Source organism: Hypomesus nipponensis, chromosome 19 (genome assembly GCF_054491055.1).
Source record: "Hypomesus nipponensis isolate SF chromosome 19, ASM5449105v1, whole genome shotgun sequence".
Taxonomy (NCBI): Eukaryota; Metazoa; Chordata; class Actinopteri; order Osmeriformes; family Osmeridae; genus Hypomesus; species Hypomesus nipponensis.
This window is the reverse complement of record NC_140379.1, coordinates 6,539,569-6,553,328: the sequence shown is the minus strand read 5'-3', so window position 1 is coordinate 6,553,328 and position 13,760 is coordinate 6,539,569.

The window sequence follows — 13,760 nt, the reverse complement described above, 5'->3', positions numbered from 1 at the left end:
CTCAATCATTCAGCTGCCTAGCCAGTGACTCTCCTTGTCTCCCTTGTCTGTGTGGGAACGCTCTCTCTCCTCCTCTTTCCTCTCCTTTCTCCTCTCCCCCTCTCGCGCATCCTTCTCATGCTCTCCTCTTCTCTCCTCTTGGTCAAGTCTGACAGATGGGTAGGTTATGGTCCATGACAGCAGCACCGTGCTTAAGGTAGAGGCAGGAGTCTTGCTCGTGGGATAAACACATCATTCACCTTCTGGTAACACACAATAAGTGAGGCCGTCAAAACCTTGAGCTCTGCCAGCCAGCTCATTACTATGGCAACCCCCCCCCCCCCCACCCCCCACCACCTCCCTTCAAACACAAGCAGACACACCGTCAAGCACACACACACGCACCACCCTCAGTCAGTCAGTAATATACACAGATACACATGAAAATGAAGTACACACACACACGCACGCTCGCTCGCTCGCTGCTCTCCAACCCCTGCTGTTGTACCATTCTGGCTGGGCACAGTAAAGGGTCAGATGGGTTGCCAACTACCAAATCAGAGAGGAAGCAACCGGGCCTATGGACTCCACATCCTCCGCTGAGTTTATTTATGACTTCTGACTGATCCACAGTCTCTCCTCTCACTTTCTATTAGGGTGGATGCGGTCAAGAAATTTTGCCGAGCGCAAGTGAAGTTCTACCGTCGTCCGCAGTTGTTGATTTTTGTTGTTGTTGATCTCAACGACTGAATGGCTTTAATGAGCTCCAAAGGGGGAGGGGGGATGAGGGGTGGGATGGGGAGGGGAATATCCGTGCGGGTGATGGGAGATCAAAGAGTGATGCGGCTGAATTTGGAGCACGTTTGTGGGACGCCGCTGTGGCCTGGCTCTGGTCGCCTGGCTCTCTCTCTTCTCTCGTCCTCGCTCTTCTCTATCTTCTCTCTCTCTTTGATCTGCGCTAGTGGCCACTGAAGTCCTTTGACCCACTTTCCTCCCCTCCCTGTGTGGACAGACATGTCCGGCCCTGGACCCCTCGTCTCCAGAGGGGCCCGATCCAAACGCTTCCATCCTCCCAACTCCCTAGCTCCCTTCAACCTCGCCTCCTCTCCAGCTCGTCTGAAGCCCTGGCCAGTGACTTCCTCTCCCCTCGTTCACATTCAAAACAACATGGTCTTTGAGCTCTGTCCCCCAGTGTAGCATTGTAACAGTTGGGTTTATTTCTGTCTAATTTCCTCAGAGCTGAAAGCTAATGTTGTTAGCCCTGTTCCATCCGTATTAGTGGGACTTGATTGGGTAGTTTTTCTCCCCTGCCAAAAAGGCCCAGTGACAACCCAGGCATGACTGAATCATCCGCAACTCATCTAAAATGGATGAAAGCGTTTTTTGATCTTGCTGGACTTTCTCCTTGACGCCCCAGCTACAGAGAACACAACAGCAAAAGCAAGTGTCCTCCGTTTCAGATAGAAAAAGGCTCTGAGTAGTGTACGATGTATTCATCTGGAGAGGCACTCACCTTATCTACTCCAACCTTGAGGAGAGATCCACGGACAGAGCGTGATGCTCTCTCTCTCTCTCTCTCTCTCTCTCTCTCTCTCTCTCTCTCTCTCTCTCTCTCTCTCTCTCTCTCTCTCTCTCTCTCTCTGTCTCTCTCTCTCTCTCTCTCTCTCTCTCTCTCTCTCTCTCTCTCTCTCTCTCTCTCTCCCCCCCCAGACACACATCCACAACTACAACCCCTCCATGCTTTGATTGACAGCTCTTCAAATGAACATTGGAATAGCTCTAGGCTCTGGGCCTCCAAATAACTGGCCCATCAAATTACATCCAGGGCCTGGCCGGCCCTCTCAGTGGCAAGAGGGATCTATTTATTTGTCTGTTTATTTGCTTGCTCTAAATATTTGGTGGGGAAAATATTGAATTTTTGTCCAGCGGTCAAAGTGCTCAAATTTAGTTAATAAAGACCAGGGAAGGTTGTTTGCCTATGAAAGCATGGGATAGGGGACTTTATTCAAGGCAGTCCTCAGAGAGAGAAGGTGACCTTTCTCTCTGCGAGGCGATGCTGTGCACACTCAGCTGAGTTAACTCTCACCACCTGCTCCCTCTCCCCCTTTACCCCTCTCACCTCTGCCGCCTCTCTCTCTTTACCTCTATCAACCCCGATCCCCCTCTCCCTCCTTTTCTCTCCCTCTCTCACAACCCTGCTCCCTCTCTCTGCCTGTCTCACCTATTTCAACAATTCTCGCTCTCTCGTTATCTCTACTTCCTTCACCTCACCCTTGTTTTTGCTTCCAACTCTCTCTGTGTCTATTCCATCCTAGTCTATTGTTCCTGCTCTTTCCTTCGCTTCTCTCTCTCTCTCTCTCCTTCTGATCCCTCAATCTGTCTTTATCTCAAAGCCTCTGCCTCGATTCCCTCTCTTATTTTCTCCTCCCACTGTCACTCTCCCTCTCTGTCTTCCTCTATCTGTCTCTTCCTCCTCTCTCCCTCTCCGCTCTCTCTCTCCTCTCAATCTCTCTTTCTCTATTTGACTGGAGCCTGAGGAGGAGCTCTCTCTGGATTCCTCCTGCTGCGTCCAGGTTAAACTCTTAATTGCCTTGCAGTAGGTGGTTTAAGGCAGTAGCTCACCAAGGCTCAGCCAGTCCCTCAGCTGGGTTGCCAGGTTATTGGGGGGGATGAGTCGTCCCGTGTTGGATTACAGAGCAGAGGCAGCGGAGCAGCGGCCAGTGATAACGGCTCATTAATATAGATGATGAAGATGACCTCTGACAGCAGCTTCAGTTCAGCCCGGCTCCTCCTGGACACCAAACTCTCTCTAACACACACACACACACACACACACACACACACACACACTCTCTCTCTCTCTCTCTCTCTCTCTCTCTCTCTCTCTCTCTCTCTCTCTCTCTCTCTCTCTCTCTCTCTCTCTCTCTCTCTCACCATCTATCTGTTGACTTTCTCTGGGCCACAGAGGGGTCTTAGACAGTAAATCACTGACAGTAGGATGTTGGGATGTTGGGATGTAGTCGGTATATCATGCTGATGCATGTGGACACCTCTCTGCCCTCAGAGCTGTGGCGGTGGTATCATGTAGGATGGGAGCCCGTAGTGCAGAGCATTCCCACCTGAGACAAAGGACAGAAGAGGAGGCAGAGGGGGGTGTGAGAAGGGCGTGGTGTGTTCCACACGGTGGGATACATGACCCTCCCTTGTCCCATTTGACCAGACTGTCACACACACACAAGTTCCCAATCGACGTCCCTTCCCGACCACAGGCTCCACAAGCCCGCTACCCCATAATGCTTTTCCTGCCACTAAAATAAAACCGCTAACGTTCACCAACGTGGCCAATCAATGTGATCGATGCTGCATTGCCTCCGCTTATAAATCTGTTGTCAGGGGTGCTCGTGTGTCACCCTGCCCGCCTCGCCCAGCCCCGCCCCACGCAGCCCCGCCCCCCAGTCAAAACAAAGGCAAGGGGCCTTGTAGGGCAAGTCCACTTAGATCTGAGCCGCATCCCCTTGCTTGGTACAGAGAAGTCATTTCATAAGCCCATATTACTGAGTTAATGCCCCTGTCTCAGCGTTCCACCCCTGTCATTGATTCCTGTTTAAAAGGCTATGGTTAGTCAATACCACCTCCTCCTCCCCATCTGTCTCTATTTACTAATAAATAAAGTGGAGAGCATGCCCAGCCTGGCCCAGTGTGGTCCAACCCGGCCCTCGCTCCTGTAAAAGCATGCATGCTAATGAGGACTGGACCCCGGTGGCCAGTGTAGCTCACCCCCCCCCCCTCTCCTTTGTCCCCCCCCGACACACACACACACTCAGGCCCCCTCACAATGCACCGCACTCCAATCATGATAATTGCCCGGCGGTCCAGTTGTTGTTTAACATCGCTCATCAGACGAGAGGCATGGATCGGCCCTCCCCTCCCCCTCCCCCCCTCCCTCATGGTCTTTTTTTGGATTGTGTGTAGGTCAGCTCTGCGGGTCGTGTCTGGTCGTTTGTCAGGGACGGCCAGCCGCGCGGCTCCACGCCACACTCCGTCTTCTTGATCAATTATGGATCGTATGGACGGCCTCGTTGGGAATGGGCCCTGTGCGGCGTTTATTTAAGACGCCACTCAATCTCCCCCTCCCCTCCCGATACACACCCCTTACCCCCCCCCCCCCTTTCTAGTATAGCAATATCTACATATAGAGGACAAATCAATGTTCATAAATCAATACAGAGACACAAGGAGGAAAAATCTATATTTGAGGGAAGAAGGGAAGACTGAAAAGAGCCCTGCCTACAGATCCCAGCGTACACCGTCGTCCACACATGTTCCTTTCCTCTGGCTTCCTGAGGGACTGGGTGGCGTTGATGTGTGAGTGCCCCAATGGCCAAAACAACACAGGACTGCTGTGTCAACCTTAACCCCAGTACCCCTCAGGAGCCAGGGGATCAGGGGCCCTGACACTCAGGTGAGTTGGGATGGGGGGGGCGAGGGGCATGGGGGGGCAGGGGCATGGGGGGGCGGGGGGGCAAGGATCATCTGTCCAGTATGTCAGGCCTGCCGCTCCCCCCTCCCCTCCTCCCAGGTTGGCTTGTTCATTCTGGGTCCACACACACACACGCACACGAGACCCTTCCAATGACAACCACTCCACTCGGTGTAGAGGGGGTAACATTTGTGTTTGTTTGTCACACCTAGGCTCCCTTCCTCAGCTCCTCTTAGACACGGTGTTAACCCCCCCCCCCCCCCCTCCCCAAGCCCCTAACGGGCCAGTCTCCTTCCTTCATCCTGAGCCTTCCAGGAGAGAGACCTGTGTTTGGAAAAGGCCCGGCCTCCTGGTAGTGGTGCGGGGCCTGAGAAAACAGCAGCATGTTTGGAGAGCTTCCTTCCTCCGTGTCCGTCTGAGACGGCCAGATCAAACTCTCCTCAGCGGGCAGCCAAGTCCTTTCTGCTCAAAGGTAAATAAGTGTGGGAGAAGAGTGTGTGTGTGTGTGTGTTGGGGGGGGGTGGGTATTCACTTGAAAGGCTGCTTGCAGGGGGTCCTATCCTTGGAAGTATCGGTGTTTCCAAACCCTCAGGACATTACAGACTGTGTGCATGATTTCTGTGCGTGTTTGTGGGTGCGCATACATTTTCTCGTTTTGATAGGTATCCATTTCAGAGTCTTTCGGTTCTCTTGATGTTTTGAAAGGGCTAGAAAAGTCACTTGTCACACTTTCACAGTAAGTGAAGCTTGTTTCCAACGCCATTTGGGCTTTGATATTTAAAAACATTACCGGGCATGATTTGGTATTGCCCATATTCTCTTTTCAGACTACAAAGACAACGCCAAAGTCTGGGACCAGCATCAATCATCTTTGTTCGTCCCTTCTTCTCAGAGAGGAGCGGCACTTTTCACTTTTCTCGCTTCTCCTTTTTTTATATTCTTTCTCCTCCTCCGCCTCCTCCTCTTCTATCCTCTCTCTGTCCAGGGAGTCATTATTGCTTTGGTAAATATTTCATAGGCCTCAATACCTCAGCACACAGCCACCTGCCAGTCTTCTCCCCTCTCTGAGACACACATAGGCCATGAATAGACAGATCAAAATGAGAGAGAGCGAGAGACAGAGAGAGAGAGAGAGAGAGAGAGAGAGAGAGAGAGAGAGAGAGAGAGTGTAGAAATGAAGGCTTCCTGCCTGCCCGTCATATTTTTGCATGCAATGTTGTGTGGATTTTCTCTCTCTACTTTGGCTTCTTCTTAACAGAGTTCTTTCAAGAGAAGAGAATCCTAGGATGTTGTCAAATCTGTGCCCAACAACATTTTGCTTTCTGAAGATTTTTTTCCCTCAAGTTTTTTTCTCTCCCTCACATGAAAGGCTAGGTGGAGAGACTGTGGTTCTGTAAAGAGAGAAAAGACAGAGATAGAGAGAGAGAGAAAGAGAGAGAAAGAAGGGGGAGAGCGTGTGAGAGATGTGTGGGAAAGAAAACGAACCATCCTCCTCAATACGACCTTGAGGAAGGCCTGTGAACTACGCATTCACTCTCCTCCCTCTCTCCCTCTTTCCCAACCCCACCTGTGTACTTTGACTGGGTTACAGAAAGGTCTCACATCACCTGCGGTGTCCTCTCTTCCCCCTCCCCCAGCCCCCCCCCCCCCCCCCCAAGTCTCCTTTTTGTGTGCCATGAAAAGGACTCCAAAGGAAAATGCCGGTGAATGAAATATTCAGTTTGGATATAAGCACTTTAAGTTGTTGTCAGAGTGGCTGCCTTACCTCTTTGGCACTGAGCTTTGACTTCATAAATAAATGGTCAACAGGCCATCCTACAGCTGAGGTTGTTTGTGGGCCTGGGGCTCGCCCTGTCAGCGCGCTATATCTCTTAAATATGGATTAGCTGTGAAAGGCCTCTGGATACCATCCTATGTAGTCTGTATAATGTTGAATTAAGCTCTCTCTCTCCATTTCGCTTTCTCTCTCTCCTTCCTCTCACACCGCTCTGAGTCCTGGTAAGACAATATAACTCCTCCATCAGGGGAAATCGAAGGTTATTAGCTGCTGAGAAGGATACTAAGCTTGATATGCTGTGTGTTTCCATGTACCTCATATTGGTGGACCACTGTGTCTCATTTTCCCTCTCCCTGACCCCCAAGGCTCAACACTTGTCTTGTTTCTGTTGTGGAGGGAAGCCCACACGTTGTTGCCTTCGAGCCCCAGAATGTATGGTGGTTGTTCTCACTTTTCCTTCGCAGCGCTCGACATTTCTCTGGACACTCACACCAGGAAACGAAATGAGTCCGTAACGAATGCTTTGGCTTCTGTTTGAACCCTGGCGATCCGCTTGCCAACAACGGTAGTGTGTTTGCGTTCCCATAAACCCCCAGGGAGAATGACCTCTAAGCTTCCGGACTGAGGGCGTCCAGTTTCTCTCATTCATAAAAAAAAATGGAATTAAAGGAAGAAATGCCTTTCAGAAATATGTCAGCTTCTCATTTCATTTTGGATAATAAGAATAGAGAATAAGGATTTAGCAGGAATAGAATGAATCCTATTAATGTGGCGAGTGTAGATATGGCTCTGGTCCTGTTAGACCAGTTAGCCTAGCCCGCTAATCTGAAGGTTAAAGAGAGAGATCTGTAGTGAAGATTGAAAGGGAGTTTGACCACCTCTAGTGAAGGGAGTTCAGCTAGGGTCGAGGCCAATCTAAACCTTGGGGACATTGTGGGTGTGTGTGTGTGTGTGTGTGAGGGGGGTCACAGCTGTAAATCAGAGGAGGAAGTGGTGTGACACAGGCTGCAGGCCCTGCTGATGCCCCAGACAGTTATAATGGAGCCTTTCCATGGCAGGGTCACATCAGTGAAGGGGGTCTATACTTCCTCACATCCACTACCTTGGAGACGTCTCCCAGTACGTGACATGACTCACTCAGGGTTAGGGATTTTTCTCGTTGGCACACAAGTGTGACACATACATCACAAATGGAGTTTTTCTAAAGGTTTACCCGCATATCGTACTGAAAGCTATGGTCCATTGTCAGTATGTATTTTCTAAGGAATCCTTAATATCACAGCAATGCTTCTGCACATAAATGATGAGGTGCATCCATGGCGTGGCCAACGCATGCATAGTGGAGCCTGGCATGGCGCTCCTTTCCGTTTGTTAGAGAAGGCCCGGCACTTGTTAGCTGTCAGCCTTACGATCTGCGAAGCTAGTCCCTCACGTATTGATGGGATAGCTTGAATTACAGGCACAAACAAGAACAGAGGGGAAAAAAACAACCCTTGTAAAACTTCCCTAAGAGCCTTCTCATCTATCACTCTGTCTGCGCGCGTACAGAGGCAGAGAGGGAGAGAGAGAGCCTCACCAAATGCATTTTTCTCTCTCTTGCTCTTCGTTTCTCCCAGTTGTCTTCCTCTCGTTAGCACCTGCCCGGTCTTGCTATTATCCGCGGGCGTTGTCAGTAGTGTGTAGCTGCCTTCTCAGATCTGCAGGGTGATGGGGCGGGGGGTGATGGGGTGTGGGGTGATGGGGCGGGGGGTAATGGGCTGGGGGGGGGGGGTAATGAGAGGGTTGTCTACTGGACATAGGTCAAACCTTGTTTTTCTCCTGTTTTTCCGTTTGTGTTGTGTGTATTTATTTTATTTTTTTTCAGAGAGTTGCTGCACATTCGGCTCTGAAGTTAATGAACTTATTGATTTCAATTTCTGGTATTTTCTGCCCAGTCTGATATTTCAGGAAGTTTTCTCCAGCCTGGCCATAAATTAGTAACTCTTTCTGTTGCCAGGAGATTGTTTTTCTTTCTCCGCATGGGCTTTCTTAGAAATGCTGTTTTTAAAATGTGTTAAAAGCTGCTGTGTTTAGATGGATGTTGTCTCTCTCTCTGTGTTGTCCTGAGTGGCTTAGTGTACACCTGTCCCTGACAGAGATGGAGCTGAAGAAATGAGCTGAGACAGGAGTAAGTGTGTGTGTGTGACTGTGTGTATGAGTGTGTGTGTGTGTGACTGTGTGTATGAGTGTGTGTGAGTGTGAGGAAGAGATATACAAAGAGAGTGTGTGTGTATGTGTGAGGGGTTATGGGGGTTCAACGAAGATGCTGAGTGACCTCTCCCCCAGGGGGTCACAAAGCAGCTGAGGACTGCGTGTGTGTGTGTGTGTGTGTGTGTGTGTGTGTGCGTGCGTCTTTGTGTGTGTGTGTGCGTCTGTGCACATTAGAGTGTTTATCCGTGTACGGATACATTTAAACATGTATGCACAACTGTGTGTATGGGTGTGTGTGTGTGAGTGTGTGCATACATCCGGATGGGGTTCCCTGCCAGCAGGAGCGAACGTAGCACATTCCCCAAAGAAGCCGAAAGAAGAGGGCACCAGGCGAGGGGACAGGAAGTGCTCCGGCCGGGCCTAACGAGCGCTGAGGGAGCGTCCCTTCTGGACCGCCACATCCGATACCCCCGATGATGTCTAAAGGTTAAACAGTTAAAAGGTTCGTCTGCTATATGTAGATGTGGAACGCCCCGAACTCTGAACACGATACCCTGGGAAGCACAATAACAAGACTGTGCACTTAGTTAGTGTTTGGGAGCTCTCCGGCTCCAGCGAGCGAGCACCCACTGGCTAGTGGGGGGGAGGGAGATGGGGTTGGGGGGGGCTAGAATTGATGCTGAGTAGCACAAGTTTTAATAGGGCTGTCAGACTCATATTGTTTATGCCGTGTTCCAGATTAATCCATTCTTCCTTTATGACCCTCTGCAGCCACCGTAAATTGCGGCAAGGCCAGTCCACCGCTGAGTTACGCCTCGGGGAGCGGTGCCACACATGGGCAGAGAATAAATCATTTCCGAGATTTAACACCCGGCAATACCTGGCCCTTTGTAAATAAAGCCCTAGATGTTTTTACACCTCTTTCTCTCACTCTCTCTCTCTTCCTTTCTCCCCCTGCCTCCAGGGCTGCTATTGAATCTCAAAAGAAGAGAAAGCGAAAGAAAGAGGAAGAGAGGGAGTCAGGAATAAAGGGAGGGGAATAGAGAGGCCGACAGATGGAGGGAGAGAGCGGCAGGGATGGAGAGGGGGAGAGATGAAGAGAGGAAGAGAGTGAGGATGGGGAAAGGCTGCTGGGCTTGTGTGGAGTTGAGTCCTGGTGTGCCCCATGGTGTTCAGGCTGAGATCTGGCAGACTGTCTGAACACAGGCCTAGTGTACTGGTGCTGGTGAGCCAGACAGGCCGGCAGAAGAACTAACAGCAGGGAGGTTTAACCTCACCTCCCTCTGACCTACCTTATTCTACATCCACCCCACCTCGTACCAACATAGCCCACGGACCCCCGGCCAAACCCACCTCGCCCCACTCTCCCCACCTCACCCTACTCCATGCCACTCCAATCTACTCAACACAACTCCAACATCACCCCATACCGCTCCAATTTACCCTGCACCGCACCACCTCGCCCCACCCAATTTCCAGCCCAACCCATCTGGCCCTTCACCGCACGGGCCCCTCCAGGCCTGGAGAGGGCTACAGAAGGCGAGAGAAGGAGAGAAGTGGGGGGGGGGGGGGAGGAGGCCGGAACAACTTGTTCATCCTGCCTTCCGCGGCTTGCAGCCTGAGACAGCCAAAGGGAATGGAGAATGTGCCGCTCGGCTCCGTCAAGACTTATGACTTATACATGACGCGCTGTGTGAAAACGCTTCCTGTGTGCTCTGTATCTGGTTGCTTTTCTGCCTCTCTTTATCTCTCTCACCGCCTCTCTGCCCCAAGCCCTCCCTCCCTCTCTCTCTCTCTCTCTCTCTCTCTCTCTCTCTCTCTTTCAAGGGCCTCAAAGTTTGCTTTTCTTTCATTTACAAAGTATTTGCGGTTTTTAAATGTTAAGCAATAGCGGACCGAGTGATGGTGGAGTCTTTTGCTGTAGGGGCCACCTCTGGTAATGCCTCTGATGTTCAACCTGCCCAGGATCAGTCCTCCAGATGACGAAAGACTGCACCGAACACTCCACCGCTGCTCTGAGATCAGTGCTAACTACACCCAGGCCCTCCCTCAGAGTGGAACTGTCTCCTACTCACTTCCCCTGGATTCTGTCCACACGTTCAACTTAAGACCCCAGCCTCCTAATTCACTCCTAACTGTAGTATTTAACCCATCCATAATTGATGGTCTTTGCAATGCCAGGGGGGACAAATCAGTGCAGCTCTCAAACCCTACAATTGGTGGATGGGTACAGTGGCACAGGGCTCTAATGCATTATTCAGCAGCCATGCCAGGCTAAAGCCTGTTCTTCCTGGGCTATTGTAAGACCCACGTTCTTCCTGGCTGGGATAATGCTAATGTTAGTTCGAGCATTCTCTCTCTCTCTTCTGTCGACACCCGTCTGCCAGAGAGAGAGAGAGAGAGAGAGAGAGAGAGAGATACACAGAGACAGAGATAGAGTAGGTACCTTTGGTGTTGGAGGCAAACTGACAATGTGGTGGGGAAAGAGTCCCAAACATATGCCAGAATGTTGGTTCTTCTCACTCCAGAGAGGAAAAAGAGCAAAGGCACACATTAATGTTTGAGGAGGCTGGGGAGAAGGAGGGCGAGTGAGCGGGGGAAACAGGGGCCAGCCTCCAGGCCCTGATGTGCTACATATGCATGTCCCAGAAAGCACGGCACTTGAGGACCAGTGGTGAAGATGTGGGGGCTTGTTTGTGTTCATGCGTGGTGGCAGTGCCTCTCTCCAGACCTGAGACAAAGGGACCAAAGCTGCCGTTTACTTCCATATGAGTGTGTGTGTGTGTGTGTGTCTGTGTGAGTTCTTCTCTCTGTCTGTTTTTCTATCGCTCTCTCTCTCTCTTTTTATGCTCCTCCCTTTCTTTTTCCCCCGTCTGTCCTTCCCCTACCCTCGCTTTCTATTTCTCTGTCTTTCTTTCTGTGACATTATGACGTTAAGCAGTTTCGGGAGAGGTTGTGTAACAACACAAGCTGCCACACACAGACCCATGTCAACTCGATGCAAATGAAACACTTCAGTGCATTTCAGACGACACACACACACGCACAAGGTCACTTCAAGTGGTTGTCCCCTGCTCTATGTCCAATCTGTTTATGCCGAAACCACGAATCAAAACCAAGTCAAGGTACCGACAGTAGAGGATGGAGTGTTATTTCTTATTTAAACTCAACTCTATAATTTGATCTTTGTTAAAGTACGTTGCTGCAGGTGTACTGCGGTAGAAATGATAGCCTTAGGGCTCCTCGCTCCAGAGAAGCCCGCAGAGACTGCTCATCATCCCCTCAGTCTGGCAGCAGCTTTTCGCGGCGCGCCCCTTCTGAAGTTGCCCTTGGTTCTACATGTGTAGCGGTAATTATGAATGAGGGGGACTAAGATCTGTACAAAACCATCAAATATTTTACAGCATGCTGCTATTGTAATCCAGATCAATAGACATCGTATCAGTCGTGGTTTTGAAGGAGAGGTGCTGCTTTACATTCTCCTTCTCTCTCAGGCACTTTTCTTCTCTTTCCTCACTTCCTCTTTCTTTGTCTCTCTCTTCTCTCTCTCTCTCTCCCTCTCTCTCTCTCTCTCTCTCTCTCTCTCTCTCACTCTGTAGATAGTCAGTGTAGCACATCCGTTTTAATTGCTATTCGTAGGGATTTGTTATTGTTGAAAGACAGCCATCCTTAAAGAGAATGAGCTGTACACGGTACTTGGGTATTTGACAAAGGTTTGAGGTACTGCAAGATTCAAGGCTCACTGAATTCAAGTGACCAGCATAGTGTGTGTGCTTGTATGTGTGTGTAGCAGTATCAGATCCTGAATGAGTCAGTGCCTCTTATGTGTGTGTGTGTGTGTGTGTGTGTGTGTGTGTGTGTGTGTGAATGTTGTATGTGAGAATATATATAAAAAGACCTTAACACACCTGCAGTGGGCCTCCAAAGAGTGTGGGTGTGTAGATGGATGCTCAGAAGCTGCTAGCTGGACCAGGCCAGGGTCAGGTTGACCAAGGGAGCTGCAGGAGGAAAGGAGATCAAACAACATTCTGTCTGACAGCTGGAGATAAAGACCCCGGAGCTTCGCCTTAGAACAAAGCAGCTACTTCACCTCCCTGACCCTCGGAAACTCTCCACCTCATCTCCTCCTATCCAGTGCTCCTCCTCTGTTGGGCTACCTGTCTCCCAGGCTGTGGATCCTCCAGGGAATAGGGGAGACTCACTGTCACTGTGGGCTCTTAAATGATCATGTGTACAAGGTCGTCATCCAGGGAATATACTTATTGGAATTCATAACGAGCTCCATTGTGTTCAAAACATGCGTACACGTGCTGTGGGCTGGTTTGACTTGATTTTGAATCGATCGAGAAAAATGCTGTGCTGTTAGCCTTTGTTTTGTTTCAACCGTGTAAATTATTCTGAGGAACAGAGAAATCTTCTTTCTGGATTTTGGAATGTGTCTTTTGATCGGTGTTTTCTCGCCTCTCCAAGTCATCTGGTGTGCATTTGTTCTCGATAAGTAAGCACCGCTCTGTTTTTCGCTACGAATCCATGGAAAAAGTCGTTAAGTATGTTTGACAACAATAGGGGAATTTTGTCAGGCTTATGAACACAGCTCAGTGTGTTTCCATTTAGCATTAGAAAATATGTGCGCTTCGAACATGGCAGCAATCGAAGCCATTTGACATTTCAACTTTAAAAGACAGTTATAATCTGGCTGGAGTCTATTTAAAGGCTATTTTCTTGGATAATCATTTTATCTGATATATGAGGATCCCAAACACTGTTATCAGTGGTGGACTTGCTGTTGTTGATGTCTTTTTTTTAATCCCAGCATTCTGTGAGTTTGGTTTTAATTGATTTCAAGCACCGAGGCTTTTCTTTGGGAGATAGGCCTAATACACTTGTGAGAACGGGTCGTGATCTTTAAATGAGCAATTTCACAACACCAAATGTACTTCTGTTGGTTTGACGTCCTTCACGCTAGCGTTGCCAATCCGTCGAGAAGTACGGATAGACTTTGTTTTACATTTCCCCCAGTTCGGTGTTCTCTCTCCCCACCCCTTTCCAGCTAGCGAAACGGCTTTGGGCCTTAGAATGGCCGTGTTTAGTACCAATGAGACTGATACTGTTTGGAAACTAGCTCTCCACGTGTTCTACCTTCTGGGTTCTCCAGTGAAATCTCTGTGTATTAGGATCCAGAACACTGGCTACTATTTTTCCTATGTCTTAACATAATTCTGTAACGTGATCACTGCCCGCCATGGAAAGTGGACCAGTTTGATTATCCTTCACCGTGGCGCTGGCCAACTGAAATAAAACCCAGAGTGTTTTCCAAAGTGTCCTTATGTCTGC